The sequence below is a fragment of the Canis aureus genome, chromosome 10 (assembly GCF_053574225.1).
Source record: "Canis aureus isolate CA01 chromosome 10, VMU_Caureus_v.1.0, whole genome shotgun sequence".
In the NCBI taxonomy this organism is placed as follows: Eukaryota; Metazoa; Chordata; class Mammalia; order Carnivora; family Canidae; genus Canis; species Canis aureus.
Window position 1 is genome coordinate 5,536,798 of NC_135620.1, and position 19,021 is coordinate 5,555,818.

Genomic DNA, 19,021 nt, shown 5'->3' on the forward strand with positions numbered 1-19,021 from the left:
AGGCACCACCCTAATTTAGCATCACTCTACCTTTCCTGAGCAGAGAAGTCACCTGGAGATGCTAAATGCAATTTCAATTCAGTAGGCATGGCATGGGGCCTGGATTCGGCTTGTCTTACGTACAGGCTCCCAGTAATACTGATGCTGGTGGCCCAAGAGCCGCCTTTCAGGTCAGAAGGCTCTTGGCAGTCAGAAGCATCCTGCATGCAAATCCTGTCGGCTCTCCCTTCAAAACTGTCTCCTGCGTCCATCTGCTTCCAGGACCTTCTTGGCTACCACTGTAGTCCACATCACCCTTGTGTCTCATTCTTAGGGGAAAACAGGTTGTAAAGAGTTACTCCTGGGATTGCCATTGGTGTGGGCTCCCGTAGCCACCTGCCCCAGTCTCTTTGGTCAGATCTCCACCATGCAGCCAGAGATCCTTTTAAAATTTAAACAAGATAATAGGACTTTGTTCATCAGAACCATTCAGAACCTCCTCCTCTCCCTGACATTCATCAAATGTGTCCCTTCCTCAGGGCCTTTGCACATCTTTTTGCCCAGAATGTCCTTCCCAGTTTTGTTTTTTTTTTAAGATTTTATTTATTCACGAGAGACACACACACACAGAGAGGCAGAGACACAGGCAGAGGGAGAAGCAAGCTCCATGCAGGGAAGCCTGATGTGGGACTCAATCCCAGGACCCCGGGATCACACCCTGAGCCAAAGGCAGACACTCAACCGCTGGGCCACCTGGGTGTCCCAGTGCCCTTCCCAGTTTTCAACAGACTCTTCCCTACCACACTCAGCCCCTGGATCAGATAGTCGCTCTTTAGGGTGATAGGTCTTGACAGTATAATTTAAAACTATTCTGTGTCCCTTCCGAGAGGTATCAGGTCTGTCCCCTTAACTCTGCTCTATTTTCTTTCATGGCACTCATTACCTGACATTTTCTATAATGAAATATGCATAGTACTGGGCGATGTTCTAAGTGCTTTACAAACACTGATTCATTCATCTTCTTAGGAGCCTATAGCGTAGGTTTATTATCTCCATTTTATAAATGAAGAAACTGAGGCACTTTTTGGGATCATATGGCTTACATATTGGGGCTGGAATTTGAGCTCAGCTGTCGTCACAATCTGTATTCTAAGCCACTATGCTGCTCTGCACTCCGCTCTTTGTGTGATGTAATTATGTTTTTAGAAATATCTAATACATAAATATATGTTGTTGCCTGTCTCTTCCGAATAGAATGTAAACTCCACGCAGGCAGAGACTTGAGTTTTTCTAGTTACTGCTGTGGTCTCAGTAACTTCAGAACTTTAATGGAATGAATGAATTTTTTTCTTTGCTTTTCTTGTTTAAAGAGATTTATGTAAAGATGAGTATTTTCATGAAAGTCTGAATAGGGCCTTTTTTTTAAACGTAAGAAGAGTATATGTTACTTAGGTTGTAAATTTTTAATCTTTTTCACATTACATATTTAAGACCTAGTTTCCCTTAAGAACTTAAGCTTAACTTTATAAATCTTAATACACTATTGATAAATATAGTAAAATAAAAAACAAGCAGCTTTACTGTTTCTTTTCTTAATGGTTGATTAATTCAAGGTGATCAGAATAAATTGTTACAACAGTAGCTCTCATTTATAAACTTGGCTAATGGAATTCCCTTCACTATTGTGAGTTCTGTTGTAATTTAATGTATTCATTTTTCTATTTAGGCATTTCAGTTGCCTGACAAGAAACATTTACAACATGAACAAGCCAAATTTCTCTAACAGTTACTCTTATTAATCTAATCAACTAAACTTCTAGCAAATCACATTCACTTAAATATTCTAATACTGCTTTACAAACTTAGTAAAATCATTTTATATCTCTGGGATGCCTGGATGGCTCAACGGTTGAGCATCAGCATGATCCTGGGGTCTTGGGATCGAGTCTCACATCAGGCTCCTTGTGGGGAGCCTGCTTCTCCCTCTGCCTATGTCTCTGCTTCTCTCTCTGTGTCTCTCATGAATAAATAAATCAAACCTTTAAAAAAATATTTTATATCTCTACATCTCTAGTAGAAATAATAGATCATTCTTAAACTGAACCTAAAACATAACTAATATGAAAGGGTTGACCTATGGTCTTATTTGTATTAAATTTTAAGCTTACATAGTATTCAAATATTTAGCCAGCCTTAAGGAGAGATCTTTTCTTCCAGGAGTCTGAAGTACTGATCTCACTGCTCACTGAGGCCTGATGCAGGACATTGAGCAGGTGCTACTCTGAACAGTAGTTGTACCCAAGCTGCAGATGGACATGCCAGGCCTTTTCTTACAGCTGCTCTGAAAAGGGAACTCAGGCTACCTTTCTCAGATGGAATTGGTTCTCATCCTCCTAATCTACCATCTAGACCCACTTTCACATTCCTTCTTCACCTACTGCCTTAGCAGTTTTTTTTCCTACCTGATTGCAGCTGTTTCCCTGAATGCATAATTGAGTTCTGCATCCTTTCCCATGGGTTTGGCTCATTCCCTTGAGTCATGCCAGTGAATGACAGTCAACATTTGTTGCACTGTGTACATTTTAGGTTATTGATTTTTTTTAAGTTATGGCTTTATTGAGATATAATTCACATATTTAAGTACTTCATTCCTTTTTATGGCCCAGTAACATTCCATTGTATGAATCTACTACATTTTAAATATCCAGTAGTTGATGGGCATTCAGGTTGTTTCCACCTTTTGTCTATTTTGTATAATGCTGCTGTGAAATGCATGTCCAGATTTTGTGTAGACATATGTTTTCAGTTCTTTTGGGTCTATTCTTAGCAGAATTGCTAGATCATGTGGTCACACTATGTTTAAGCATTTGAGGAGCTATCAGAGTTTTCCAATGTGGCTGCACCATTTTGCTATCAAGAATGTGTAAGGGTTCCAATTTCTTCACATCATTACTGACACTCATAACTATCTGACTTTTTCTTCTGGCCTTCATACTGGATGTGATGTGATGTCTCATTGTGGTTCTTCTGATTGCCTTTTCCCAGAGGCCTGTGACCATGTGTATTTTTTTTAATATGCTTATTGGCCATTTGTATATATTCTTTGGAGAAATGCCTATTCAGAACGTTTCCTCATATTTTAGTTATTTGTTTTTATAATTATCACATTGCAAGAGTTTTTTTATATATACTAGATATTTGGAGACTATTCTAGATATTTTCTTATCAGGTGTATGATTTGCAAATATTTTCTCCCATTATGTGGGTGGGTTGTCTCTTCGTTTTCTAGATAGTGTACTTGGAAGCACAGAAGTGTTAAATAAAGCCCCATGTATTTTTTCTTTTGTTGCTCTTGCTTTCAATGTCCTAAGAATCCATTGTTAAACTCCATGTCATGTAGACCTACCCCTAAATTTTCTTCTGAGAGTTGTATTTTTTTTTAATTTTTTTAAAATTTTATTTATTTATTTATGATAGTCACACACAGAGAGAGAGAGAGGCAGAGACACAGGCAGAGGGAGAAGCAGGCTTCATGCACCGGGAGCCCGACGTGGGATTCGATCCCGGGTCTGTAGGATTGCGCCCTGGGCCAAAGGCAGGCGCTAAACCGCTGCGCCACCCAGGGATCCCTGAGAGTTGTATTAGTTGTAGTCTTTACATTTAGATTTTTCATGCACTCTAAGTTAATTTTTTAAAAGACTTTATTTATTCATGAGAAACAGAGAGAGAGAGAAAGAAGTAGAGACACAGGCAGAGGGAAAAGCAGGCTACATACAGGGAGCCTGATGTGGGACTTGATCCTGGGTCTCCAGGATCATGGCCTGGGTCGAAGGTGGCGCTAAACCACTGAGCCACCCATGCTGCTCCACTCTAAGTTAATTTTTATATGTAGCGTGAGACAGGAGTCCAAGTTTATTCTTATGTATGTGGCTATCGAATTGTCCCAGCACCATTTGTTGAAAGACTATTCTTCTCTTCATTGGATGCTTTTGGTCTGCTTGTTAAAAATAAGTTGACTGTAGGTTTATAGGTTTACTTCTGGACTCTCACTTTCTTATTTATTTTATTTTATTTATTTTATTTTATTTTTTATTTTATTTTATTTTATTTTATTTTTTCATGAGAGACACACAGAGAGAGGCAGATATATAGGCAGAGACAGAAGCAAGCTCCCCACAAGGAGTCTGATGTGGGACTCGACCCCAGGATCATACCCTGAGCCAAAGGCAGACACTCAACCACTGAGCCACCCAGGCATCCCTGGATTCTCACTTTCTATTCTGCTATCTCTGTGTCTGTTCTTATTCCAGTACTGCTTTGTCTTGACTACTGCTGCTTTGGAGTAAGTTTCAAAATTGGGGTGTATAAATCCACAACTTTGTTCCTCTTGTTCAAGATTGTTTTGGCTATTTTGGGTCCCTTCTAATCCCATATGAATTTTAGGATCAGCTTGTCAGTGTCAACAAAGGCAATATCTGGGATTCTGGTCAGGATTGCATTGAATCTGTAATTAATCTGAGTGTTTCCATCTTAACAATATGCAGTCTTCTAATCTATGAACATAGTATGTCTTTCCATTTATTGAAGTCTTCCTTGGTTTCTTTCAAGAATGTCTTATGCTTTTCAGAGTATATGTTTTGTACTTTTCTTGAATTTATTTCTTTTTTAAAAGATTGTATTTATTCATGAGAGACAGAGAAAGGCAGAGATGCAGGTAGAGGGAGAAGCAGGCTCCCCACAAGGAGCCTGATTCGGGACTCAATCCCAGAACCCAGGATCACGCCCTGAGCCAAAGGCAGACACTCAACTGCTGAGCCCACCCAGGCATCCCAGTTGAATTTATTCCTAAATATTTTATTCTTCCTGATACTATTTTAAATGAGGAATTGGTTTTTAATTTTAGTTTTGGATTTTTAAAAAGATTTTATTTATTTACTCATGAGAGACAGAGAGAAAGAGGCAGAGACACAGGCAGAGGGAGAAGCAGGCTCCATGCAGGGAGCCTGATCCCGGGACTCCAGGATTAGGCCCTGCGCCGAAGGCAGTGCCAAACTGCTGAGCCACCCGGGCTACCCTAGTTTTGAATTGTTACAAGTATACAATATATTTGTATATATTCAATCCTGGCACCTTGCTGAATTTATTGGTTCTAATATTTTTAGTGAATTCCTTAGGGTTTTATATGTACAAGATCATGTCATTTGTGAATAGAGGTAGTTTCATTTCTTCCTTTCCAAATGAATGCCATTTATTTCTTGTTTTGCCTAATTGTCATGCTAGAAGATTTCCTGCATTGTTGAATAGAAATGGTGAGCATGGACACCAAGTGTTTTGTTCCTGATCTTAGAAGAAAAGTGTTGTCTTTTATCATTAAATATGTTTTTAGATGTGGAATTTTTCATAGATGTGATTTTTCATAGATGGCCTTCTTGAAGGTCGAAGAAGTTTCCTTCCTTCCTTGGTTTATGGAATGTTTTTGTCATGAAAAGATGTTGGACTTTGTCAAATACTTTCTCTGTGTCTGTTTAGATGATCATGTGATTTAGTTTTTTATTCTGTCAATATGGTATGTTACATTAATTGATTTTTGGATGTTAAACCAACCTTGTGTTCCTGGGGTAAATCCCATTTTGTCATGTTGTATAATTCTTTTTTAATAAATTATTGGATTTGGTTTGCTAGTATTTTTTTGGAGAATTTTTGTACCTGTATTTATAAGGCATATTGGTCTATAATTTTTTCTTGTGATGTCTTTGGTTGGGGTATCAGGTAAACAGTAGCTAGTAGAATGAGTTAGGACACGTTCCCTCTGATCTTTTTTTGGAAGTATTTATGAAGAGTTGGTTATTCTGCTTTAAATGTTTAGTAGAATTCATTGATGTCTTTTTAGGCCTCTTCTCTGGCCTTCTGTCCCATCCTGCTCTTTTAAAAAATATATGCCAAATGTGAATGTCAAAATATTTGAAGTCATTTGAACCAAGTTTTTAAAACATGGTAGCATTTTTTATTGCTGTTGTGGGGTGAAGAAAAGCACTCCAGTGGGAATATTTTCACAGTTGTGTATTGAATGGTTTCATATGGCAAAGAGAAGAGAATAACTTGGTTGTTCATATCACACCATGTCTAGTAGGGTATATTTTGAGGCTATAGTTTTACCTGTCCGGTCTTTTCTGTCAGTTTTTAGCCAGGTTATCTAATGGAAATATTGACTCTTTCCATAGGTCAAAGCACTAGAAATCTCAGAGGACAAGAAAGTTTCACATTTCTTGGACTACAAGAAATACTTGCTTATTGTGGGACAGGAAACATTTCAATGATTCCTTCTTTTTTCTTTTTAAAGATTTTGTTTATTTATTCATGAGAGACAGACACAGAGGCAGAGACATAGGCAGAGGGAGACATAGGCAAAGGGCTCTCCTGCAGGGAGCCTGATGTGGGACTCGATTCCAGGACCTAGGGATCACGACCTGAGCCAAAGGCAGATGCTCAACTGCTGAGCCACCCAGGTGTCCCTCAATGATTCCTTATAAATGATCCAAGTGGGCACAAACCTGTTGCCTGTCATGCTACAAATCCTGAAGTCATCTCTGTCCTGCCACTGCACATACCATCTTCTCTTTCCTTGGTCTCTTCTCATTCTCGTTTCCCAGAGAAAATTTCGCCAGGACTTTGGCCTGAATTTTAGCCTGCCAAGTCTTTTTTCTCTGCAGATACTTTAGGAATCTTGCCATTCCTTTGAAATATTTTCCAATTACCAAGAACAAAAAAAGTTCACATGTGGGTGCACTGGGTATGCTGAGACTGAAGAGGGGAAAGAAGAGAAGGGGGAAAACATGAAATGGGACCAGGTGGAGGGAGAGTGGGATTGGCCAATGTGAGGACTGTCCAGTGGATGGAGTAGTAGATCTCAGATGACAATACAGCCTCCATGGCTATGCAGATATTTTTCTGGCTTCTAAATTACCACCAGATCCATCCTACTCGTTTATTAAAGTCTGAATAATGCTCATGTTGGTCTCGGTCTTATAGAATCTATTATCTGAAGCTCTTTTACTCCAATTGATGATAGCGCTCTAGAAGAGTAGTCATCCTGTGTGTTGATTTCTTCTGGAATGTTTCCTTGCAGCTTTCAAGAAATGGGGCCTTTCCAGATAAAGGAACTCTCTGTCTTAAGAATTCTTTGAAGATTGGTTTGGAATGCTCAAGGATAGCCTTATAAATAAGGTGGGGAGTAAAGTAAATCACCTGTAGGCCTTTAGACACTTTCATGTTTTATTCTCTTTAATCTTTTAATGAGGCCTTGTGGCCTACTTAGCATTTTTCATCATTACAGAGTGAATTCGTCATAGACATCTATAGATAAATTAGTAGCATTAATTTGGAAGTGCTATTTCAGACCTAAATTTCATGTGCCTCTGTAGTTTGTGGAATTGCAACACATCATACTGGGCATTTGTTCTTATTTGAAAGGGCAAAATGTGCATGCGAAGATAAAGCAGAGCTAATGAAATACCTCAGGCCTAATTCTGTTACAGGTTAGGAGTAACTATATACATTTCAGTTCATATAAGGGCTGATCAAGGATGATTCTCTCTTCCTCTGTTTCTTTATAACTTTTATATTTATCCAGTGGAAAAATGATAGCTTTTTTATCAATCTCAATTTTACAAAGTAATTTTGTTAGACTGTGGTTTTTCATTTTACTCTCTCAGTTTTATGGGGGATTTTCTTATTAGAGTAATGAAAGCATGTTTTAATAACACTTATAAAAAGTAATAAATGCTTTAAAGGGACAAGCATTAAATGAATCCACTTCATCCATTAAAGGGAAATATTCGTTCTTTCAGGCATATTTGCAGATGTTTTTATACTCTCAGAATTTGTTGGTACTTTCTAAAGTAGAATTCTAATTCTGTTTCTTGAACCTATTAAATGCTAGTTTTGAACACTTTGGAAAGCCATGTTTCACTATAATTCAAATTTTCATCTACAGAAATAGCATCTATTTATTATAAAGTTATTTTTAAACATAGGTAAAATTTTTACAAGGTCACCTAAAAGAATTTCACCTGGCTGTATTCAATATTAATACTACTATCTTTCCTAAATTTTTTTTAAAAAAATATTTCCATTTGTTGGCTTTCCATTTCTCAAAACTGAGCTAAGATGGACTCTGAGCCCTCTGTGAGGTCCCAAGGAGGCACTGGCCTGGCCTACGCTTCCCCCACCAACTTCATATTTAGCTGCACTCTCCTCTCCACCCCCCAACTTCCGCTGCTCTGGAGACCACACAGGTCCTACTTTGGGCTCTTCGAAAATCCAGGACTTTGCTTGCCTTACTGCCTTGGAGGATCATGTTTCTGCTTACCAGAATATCCCCCTTCCTGTGTTGTCATCTTTCTTTTTTTGTGCTCCTGTCATAGAGTTTGTCACACTCTGTAATTCATACGACCTTTTTAAGTCCCTATTAGTTTCATTATTTCCCCTCTTCAAGGAAGCCAGTTGCTTTTATTAAGTATATGTTTTGAGATCTGCCTGTCTTTGAAAGATGGGTGATGTTTTCTGTGAGCGCATGTGTTTCTGAGTTCTGAATTTCGTTAATGTCATTGGATGATAGATCTCACTCAATTTCTTTTTCCATCTTGACACTGTTTGGGGATCCATGTGGGTTGCTGTTTGCAAGCTGAGCTTGTCCATCCTAATGCCATGCAGCCCACTGTATGCATTTACCGTGCTTAATCTTTTTCTCCCAGGGAGGGACACCTAAGCCATGCTGTGACAGAAGTCCTCATATGTGATCTTTCATCCAACTCTTTACGTGTTAATCCCTACTCCTCATTTAAGTCCCAGCCTTAGTCTCACTTCCTCAAAGTCACATCATTTGGCCCTTATGACCCCTTCCTCCCACTCCCTCTCTAAATTAGGTCCCATGGTGAGCTCCTAGGATCTTTCTTGAAAACACTTGTTATAGTTTGCAACTGTATGTTTATTTGTGTGACCTTTTGTCTTGATGACTGTCCTTTTCAGTTGATTGTGAGCTCTTTTACTTACAGAGACCTCATCATTATTCAACCCACTGCTTAACCTAATTCCTGTTCTGCAGTTGGGGTCATACTGCATATAGGATCGGACCTCTTTCACATTATCATACTGCAATTAATTGTATCTAGAAGCATTTTTATATTTAATGGACTATCTTTTAGAGTAGTTTGAGGTTCACAGGAAAATTGAACAAAAAATAGAATTCCCACAAAGTCCTGCAACTCCTTTCCCCTGCACAACCTCCCTCACCATCAACAGCCAGAACCAATGTGGTTCACTGATTATGGGTGATGCACCATTACTGACACCTCATTGGGAAGCAGAGTCCATAGTTGACATTGGGGTTCACTGTTGATGTCCATTTGGTGAATTTTCACAAATGTGTAATGACCCGAATATATCAATACAGTATCATATAGAGTAGTTTCACTGCCCTAAAAATCCCCTGTGCTTCCCCAATTCATCTATTCCTTCCTCTTCACCAAACCTTTTGGCAGCCATTGATCTTTTAATTGCTTACATTGTTTTGCCTATTCTAGAATGTCATGGAGCTGGAATCATACACTATGTTACCTTTTCAGATTGGCTTCTTGCACTTAGTATATATTTAAATTCCCTCCATGTCTTTCTATGGCTTGATAGCTCATTTCTTTTCTAGGAGTGAATAATATTCCACTGTTCCATAATATGCTTAGCCCTTCACCTATTAGAGGACATCTTGGTTGCGTCCAAGTTTTGACAATTATAAATAAAGCTTCCATCACCATTTTGTGTGCAGGTTTTGTGCAAGCAGGCACTGAATTTTCAATTCACTTGGGTAAATAGCTCAAAATATGCTTGATCCATCATAGGATAAGAGCATGCCTAGATTTTTAAGAAACTGCCAAACTGTCCTCCAAAGTGGCTGTACCACTTTGCTTTCCCGCCTTCCCCCATGTCAGACCCTGCTGGGGCTGGAGTTGGGTATCTCCCTGGCTGGGGATGCTGAAACAATTTTTGTTGAGGAGAACTAAATGCTCTGGGCTTACTATAATATGTTTCTCCCCCTTGTCCCTTTTGGAAGCAGGAAGGGGTTTTTCTAAGATCTGTCTCCTGAGGTCCTAGTGGGGCTCCTTAAGGCCAAGGCCATGAGAGTCTGATGCCCTACCCTCACTGAAGGTCAGGCCTCCTGGAGTCTTTCTCTCTTGGTTAGTTCATGCTCAGATTCTACCAATTAGTCACTTTTACTTGAAGCATTCGTATGGGATACTGGCATCAGAGCTGGTTCTGAACAGCTTCTGGAGCAAGTGAGCTTTCATTTTCTGTGTCTACTGGTGACTGTAGTTTCCAGGGTGGTGCTTTGCCCTTGGACCTCACATCTCTGCCAGATTGAAGAAGAGTAGCTGGTTTTCACCTTTTATGTGACTATGAGAGTGACACCTTCTAAGCCTCTTGTCAGACTACACCCAGGAGGTCTAGAAGCATCACTTTTAATTCCTGCGAAGTATTCCATCCTGGGGATGCACACCTAACTCTTGACCACATTTTTCTTTTGAAAGACGTGTAAAGATTTTAATTTGATCAAAGACCCAAGTTTAAACATCACATAATCGTCTATGTTGTAACTCCAAGAACCCACTTAATTTAGTAAATTTTATTTATTCACTTCAACTTCCTTAGATTCTTCCCCCTTCTGCCTCCCCTGACACGACTTCAGGAACATGAAGTTTTGGGTGATAATTATTTTTAAATCTTTTGATTTTGAATTTGTACACAAATATAAAGACAAAATTTAGTCATCCCTTCTACAGACAAACTCTGTATTTTGGTGTATCATCAAGAAGGCACAGTTCATTAACTAGATAAATCAACAAGCACTTGAACTTTTGTTGTTCTTCTAGTTACTAAGCTTCTTAATAAGGAGTGCCGTGAAGTTCTGCTTCTCCTTGTTCTCCCCCCAGGTGTAAGTTCTTTTGCTGCAAACCTGGAACTGGTTAGCTGTGGAGCTGGCTAATTTTAATATGCTTGCATGGACTCTGGAAAGTTGCCTTTTGCATTTTCTGCTCAAATGGTCAGCTCCTCATAGGTGAAATATGAAATCATACCCCGCAGCTCATCATTCTCAAACTTAAAAATTAAGGAGTTTCCCTTAAGAAAAGGCCATGCCGGCTCTAGGTTATAAATATCAAAGTGGCTTTAATACTTTATATTGGTTTTCCTGGTATTTCTGAGGCTTTAGGCATTTTATCCAGATCATGTATCTAAGAATGGTTTTCTGTCAACACCGAGATAGCTATAACACACGGATTTGGACTCGAGTGTATAGATGTGATAATAAAACAGTTCAGGCAATTCTCTTGTTTTCCCTTAGGGACCGTTAAACTATTAGCAAATTAGGAGGACAGAGAATGTCTTAAATTGACCAGTCTTGGTTTTTTACTTGTGTATAATGATAGTGATTTGGTGGATACAGCTTTAGAAAATCAACCCTAAGAAGTCAGCTTTGGAAGAAGTCCTGACTTTTGACCTTGATGTTTGCTGAAACTCTTCCTGGACACACATACCTGAGAGTTGTTTGTTTGTTTGTTTTTATCCTTAATGATATTCTGTTTCTCCATCTTTTGAACTATATCAAACAGTGACATTTAATGAAAGACATGTCTGTAGATTACCCTTTGGTTAAAAGAAGGCATGAAAGAAAAAAAAGGGGGAAAAATCAGTGAATCTTGTATTTCAGCTTTCCAGTGTTACTTCCAATTCTATAGATAGTTTTAAAACAGTGCTGTCCAGTAGAACTTTCTACAGTGATGAGACAGTTCTTTTGCACCATTCAGTATGATAGTCACTGGCTATTTGTGAGTGTTGAGCCTCTGAAATGTGCCTAACATTTATTAGAGAATAGATTTTAATCTTTAAAAATTGTGAATTAAATTTAATCAGGCACTTTTGGCTACTGGCTCCCATACCCATACTGGACAGCACAGATTTAGATTTTTGTGTTTTGACTGTGTGGTTTTTTAGCATGTATAAAGTCGTGTGTGTGTGTGTGTGCGCGCGCGTGTGTTGTAAGAAAAAGTTGGGCTCTAAGTACAACTCTTTCATCCAAAGAAAGCTATCAAGAAGAAAAACTGGCACCAACACTACAGAACTGGTTATATATAGAATCTGTAAGAATTGCCCAAGAGATAATTTAAAGCATAATAAATTTGGTACACAGAATTAAATGGACTTCTTCCCAGAACAATGGAAGAGCAGTCGAGGAATTGAAAAACAGTGTCTGCTAGAAAGAGGGAGAAATGGGGAGAGTGAGGGACAAAGAGGATATGCATGAAGTGGGAGTTATTTAAATTTTAGATATTCTGATTGAGGTAAGAGCATGTACTGGCTCTCTCTAATACAGCTGGGGGAAGAGGCTAATTTAACCTAGTTGCTTTTCCTAGGGAAGACTTGAGTTATGGTTAAGTAAACAATGCTCTGCAAAATCTACTTACTCCTTTGCAACGGTTAACTTAAATTTCAGATTAAAGATGGAAAGAGCTAAAAGTAGCAAATCAGAGAGCATTACATTTACACATTTGAGGACTTCTCAGAGTGTTACACAATTCAAATCCTCTTTGATGAACTCAAGGGGTTTTCCAACTCCTTGTTGTCCTATAACAAACAAAGCTTGAAAAAAGAACCAGCATCCTGGTAGGACTCTCTGTTGTAAGAGGGTCCCCGCCCTTCTGGGACAGTGGCAGATTGTGTGAGTCTGGGGGTCCTGGAGATCAAGCACCAGTGCCCGAGGAGTAAGATGGGGTTTGAGTAGGCAGTAATTTGATTTTTTCTTTTTCTTTCCTAAGCATTATATCTCTCTTATTTTTTTCCTAAACATTTTCTTCTCTAGTTACATTTCTCTTGCCTTTTTTCCTTCCTCAAAGGATTATCATCCAGTTCCTTGTGCCTAGTAACATATTTAGATGTTTTGATCAGTTCAGTGAAATCAAAATAAAACCCAAAGCCCCACCTTACCTCAATCTGTTAATATACTTCATTTCACCTTTACCACCTTAGTATTTCTGAAGCAACTGTACAGCTGTTTACTTCCTCGGAGAGAGAAAACAGATTGCCGGCAATCTGCCAGATTGCAGCATGTGGTCCAGGTGTGACAGTTCTGAACATAATGATTGCAGGAGAACACACTATATTCACAGTTGAAAATGTAGGAGTACCACAACAGTAACATAAAGGGAGGTCAAAAGTCTTAGATCATGAGATGCTTTGCACCAGCCAGGATTGGACAAAATGCTCTGGGAATTAACTCCCATCACTCCTGGTAGCCGGATGGAATTTGGGTTGGGTCAGTGACATTTGGGTGGATTAAGATAGGAGAAAGTGTTGAAATCCAGAGATGGGACACGGCGGTATGAGAAAAATATGTCTGTGATATCTTTTGATGTGTTGGGGACAGCATAGACAAAGAGTATAACAGCCAGAATCCCTAATCTCACATCTCGCTTAAAAAACAAAAAACAGATCCAGAAGAGCTTTGGGAAGGGCTCACATGTTCCTGTTCCCAGTGGCTAGCTCAACCATGCCAACAACGGCAGCAACAACAAACATACTCTCTATGATGCCTTCTCCCTTCCCAATTTATTGGGAGAAGTAGTAATGACTCCATCCTTCAGCCTTTGTAGAATATATTGATATTAACCGAGAATAATCACAGCACATGATAAATGTAAAATTAACTTCAGTGTTCTAGTGCACGTTGAAATAAAGTTCCAAGAAATGTATAAAGAAATCTGGAATTCCATATTCAGCAATATGGTAAATTTGACATCCTGGTGATCTTTTACAAAATGCCCAGAGGAGCTGGAGAAAATGGAAATGCACAGCTGAACATCCAAGAAAGCCAGGGAAATCTCCACATGGACAAAAAAAAAAAAAAAAAAAAAAAAAAAAAATATTGCAGTAGAAATTTCTGTAAAAAACTGCTTCCCAAGCTTCAGCCACTCTGAGGACTGCATCTAATCCTGGTAACCAAGAAGCTTATTTTGTTTTGTTTTGTTTTTTAAAGGGAAAACCACAGGAAAGAATATAATTTATATTAGAACATGATACATCATCACACACATAGCACTGAACAGCAGATTTTGTACCCAATGTTAATGTTAATGTACACTCTGTTGTATTGTATTCCATTCTAATTGTAGAATGCTGGTTTTTATTGTAGAATGCTGGTCAGGATGGCGGTTCTCAATCCTGGCTCTTTATCCAGGTCACCCGGGAGCTATAAAAATAGACCTTGGGATGTCTGGGTAGCTCAGTGGTTGAGCATCTGCCTTCTGCTCAGGGCATGATCGCAGGGTCCTGGGATGCAGTCCCACATCAGGCTCCCTGCAGGGATCTTCTTTCTTCTCCCTCTGCCTATGTCTCTACCTCTCTCTGTGTGTCTCTCATGAATAAATAAATAAAATCTTTAAAAAAATAGACCTTGCCTGTCCCCTTCTCTGCAATTCTGATTTAATTGGTATTGGTTGTGGCCTGGGAGTCAGGGTTTTAAAAGCTCCCTGGGTAATTCTAATGCATAGCCAAGATGGAGAACCACCACACTAAATTGATTTTACTGTCTACTTGACAGCAGTTTGGAAAACACCACTCTAAGGAGGTAAATGTTAAATGAATGAGTAGACAAGGTATAAAATCTCCCACCACAGAAGGAAACCAGCCAAACAAAAAAGACACCTATGTCTCAGTCTGAGTAGTGTGTCTGTTTGGTGGGGTTGAGAATGGGCGGTGGGCTCCTCTGAAGAATATGTAAGTGTGTGCCTGTTTACACTTGCTTTGGAATCTAGACTACGACATGGTGAGAAAGCATCATTTCAGTCTCTGGTAAGCAGCACCTTGAGTCACCTGGCAGATGCAAACACAGGTTCCCGTAGAAGGACACAAATCAAGCCAGACCCAGCAGGGTGTCTTTCCTGACATAAGACATAAGCTCTCCGCCATCCCCACCAACCAACCAGGGCTGCAAAGTAAATGAGGATACACACCACTCAGAGAGTAAGCAGAAATAACAGGAAAATTGAACACCATGTCCACCGCCCCAGAACTTTAAATATGTAGAAGAGGGGAAAAAAACAAAACCATGTCTGAATGGATGAAAGAAAGATAAAAAAAAAAAAAAAAAAAGCATAATGCAGAAGAATGCTATGAAAAAGGCCAGGAAAAACTTTTTAAAAGAGCCAAACAGGCATCTCAATGAATAGGCTAAGTAGCAGACCAAACACAGTTAATTCCTAGAGAATTAGTAAACTGGAGATAGAGATAGAATTATTTCTCAAATATTGCCTATTCCTTGTCTCTGGAAGTACGTGGAAAATACCAAAGAAATGAAGAGGTATGTGGGTATAACAAGGCTTAAGTACTTCAGATTAGACTTCCAGAAGAAGAAAATCATGCAAATGGGGATGTGGTTTGGAATTTTTTCAATGGATGAGATATACGTACTCAGATTCAGATTCAAGAAGCCTAACAAATCCCAAGCAGGGTGGAGAAGTCCACATATAGTAAAATTATAGGACATTAAGTAAAAGATCTTAAAAGGAATCTGGAGAAGAAACTTGTCACACTGATTGCTTTCCCTATCTAGGTAGATATTCCAACTTAAGAAAACAGAAGCTGGAATACAGTGGTATATCTTTAGAGGGCTGGAGGAAGGTGTCTATAGATCTAGAATTCTATACCTACCTGAATTTCATTAAAGAAACAAGGTCTAACTAAAGGCATTCTTAGATAATAAGAACAGGAGGGTATTTGCCACCAACAGATCCTCCCTAAAGGGCCTTGTAAAGGATATCCTTCAGAGAAGATTTGATTTCAAGCCTTCCACTGGCCATGAACAGCTCAGGGGAAGGTGGATTACTGACCTAAAATCTAAAGTCAAGTAAGTCTTGTTGAAAGTTACAAGGATAAGCCAATAAAATAGTAGAAGAATGTATAATACCTAAGCAAACAGGGGATAGAAAAAATGTGGTATGGAGGAAACATTTAACAAATTGGGCAATTAGAAATTTCAGAGTAAGATGAGAGAAACAAACCCACAGATACTAGTAGTCACTGTAAATGAGATTATTAATTTTCTTTTAAATTTTACCTGTCTAGAGTCTAAAATAAGAGAGATTTATCTAAAACAAAAAGTACATGAATGGGTTAAAAATTTAAAAATGAGAAAATACACAGCAGGCAAATACTAATCAAAAGAAGGTTGGTGTTACTTTGTTAATATCAGATAAAAGTCTTCAAAGAATTTTTATTGTTTTATTGCTTTATTGATAAGACTAAAAAGGACCATTAGATAATGTAAAGTACAATTCACCAGATACAATAATTCTAATATATATATAGATATAATAATTGTAATTCTAAACCACTCTTATGTATCTAATTATATAGCTTCAAAAATACATAGAATAAGACAGTTAACAAAGTAGGACCAGAGATTTACACATGAACCATCAAAGTGGAAAATTAATACAACTCAGCATTTAATGGGTCATGCAAAAAAAAGTTAGTGTATATATATGTATATATATATATATATGACTTATAGAGTATTTAACACAACACAATCTAATATACATATATTGAACCTTGTAGCCAGCAATTAGTGAGTCGTATGTTTCTTTGTAGCATTCATGGACTTTTTGAGTAATTGACCACATGTAGTCCATGAAATAAGTCTCCAAGAGATTCTATAGAATTAGCATCAGTGTACATAGTGCATGTTCTTAAACAACAGTTTAGAGAAATTAGCAACCAAAACTCTAAAGGTAACTAAACCTAAACCAAAATCATCCCCTTTTAGCCTCTCTATCTCTGGTAATAATCATTATTTGCCCTAACAAAAACTCCATGTCAATAGAGAGTCTATATCCTTCCAAACTCTATATTGATACAGAATTTTTTCAAAAGCAAAAAACAGGATCGTTCTTTTGATTACATCATTCTGTTTTTTTTTTTTTTAACTCAGGCTATCACAGATATGTTTTCATGACAGCACATGCAGGTGTCCTTCCATAATAGATGACTGTGATAAAATCTTCCATCTAAAACAAAAGCTTCGCACAAGAGGTACATGACCTTGGGTCACCTCACTTTGCTCCTGGTGATCTATTATCTAACATCCTGTTCTTCCAGAATTCAACTAAGAAAGACTCAAGACTGTCAGTGGATAGCCAAAAATACAGGTCTTAAAGCTGTGATGTGCTTTATTCATGGAAAAAATAATAATTGGCAGTCTCGGTGAGAGTTTTTTGCCTTTGATGAGACTTGATTTTAGCACAGCTCAGAATTTCATCTCCAACAACTGTAAATCAGAAAGAGAAGGGAGCCACTGGGGTGGGCATAACAAGTTAGTGACAACCGGGTCTGGGAATAGGATAAACACACAAAACAGTGAAAAGGGTACTCTATCAGAAACCATAGTGAGCAGTGCAGTGTCACTGTTACAGCTGAACAATTATCTAGAGCCCAATAGAGAAAAAGACCATGTTAGTCATGAAAAAAACTAACATCTGTATTACCTAGTCAAGTTAGGAGGACAGGGACAGTTATATAGATAATTTTAGAAAACAAAAAATACATATAAGCAGTAAAGTTGGTTTGATGCAGTAAGTCACCTCGTTGTTCAGGATTCAATGATCAGAAATGTATTGAATGTGCTCTGCACTGTAGCAAGAGCCTTCACCAGCCTGGACCTCCCTGATGCTTCTCTATTGGGGCGCAGCTGGCTGCTTCCTGCCCTCACTCAGCAAATGTTTCTTGAGTACTTGCCATCTCTAACAGGGCTTGCCAGGTGTTGTCAGGGCTGATGGAGGGCAGTTAAAGAAAGCTTTGGCCATGGACCTTTCCCTGAGGTTCACCAGCCAGGATAGTTGAAGATGTGCACCAGTACCAGCTGGTTGGAAAGGGGTGACTGCCCCAGAATGGGACAGAGAATGCTATGGTAGTACAAACTAAAGTGTCCTTTGAATAGGATTGATGCTCTCAGGTGTCCTTGAGAATATCAGACAGCCATGAACCAAGAGCTCACGTTAAAGAGAGAACAGACATGTTAGTAACACTGTTTGAGAACATACTGTGTACAGATAAGGTCAGAAGGGCAGATAACATCCTCATTTAGGAAACTCTAAGTGCCAGCCCAAGAGATTTTTAAAGCGTTTTCTACAAGAGAATGACTATTTAAATGCTAGAGAACATGGGGGTCTTTAATGCAGTACTCACAGTTGATTTAAATTTTTTCTGCTTCAGTGGAAGTCTTGTTGGTTATTTTCAGCATTTGGTCCCATAATGTTCATTGTTCTCCTGCAGAAAGAACTTGAGAATCATTAGGAGCCGTTGCATTGGGATTACGTAAGGAATGTCTTGCTTCCCGAGTCTAAATCGGATTGAAGAGTTAAAAAAGCACAAGAACACAAGGATCTCAAATTATCCATGGCATAAAATATTTAATTTCTTATGAATAAGAGGATTTTACTAAAATTATTTTTCTGCCCTTGAGGGCTCTCAGGAAAGCATTTTAATGAAGAGTACTGATTTTAGAAGCTTTTAAAATTTTTATAGTAGAAATCGTCTGGGAAGGCACATGGAATAGATCCACGGGTAGCAAATATTGAAACCTGGATGCCCATTGGCGACCCTCAGAGGTAAGGAGGGGAAGCCTGAGTGTGGGGCTGGAAGCAAGAGACCTGGATGCTCACTCTTGGCTGCCGACGATTAGTTCAGCCACCTTGGACATTTCCAGGCTTTGGTTTCTCTAGCTGCTAAATGAAAGGGTTGGCCTTTGGATGGAACTGGAGGGATTCAAAGATCCATTTGTCAGTTCCTAAGTACAGGGAAAGGAGATGGTGAATATGCAGGGAAAAAACTTCAGAGAGAAGAAATGTAAGTTTTAGTAAACTAGCATATTGCAGTTTTCTTACTCTAAACTGAAACAAGAGTTTTGTTTTTTTTTTCCTAGTCTAAGTGCTTCTGCATC

The 19,021-nt window shown here is 38.7% G+C and overlaps 1 protein-coding gene across 1 annotated transcript in view; it reads left to right on the forward strand.

The window, feature by feature from the left end:
- The window catches only part of KCNN2 (potassium calcium-activated channel subfamily N member 2), a 143,210-nt gene that overhangs the window by 69,598 nt on the left and 54,591 nt on the right, over nt 1–19,021 (forward strand). The gene's annotated exons all lie outside the window — the stretch shown is intronic.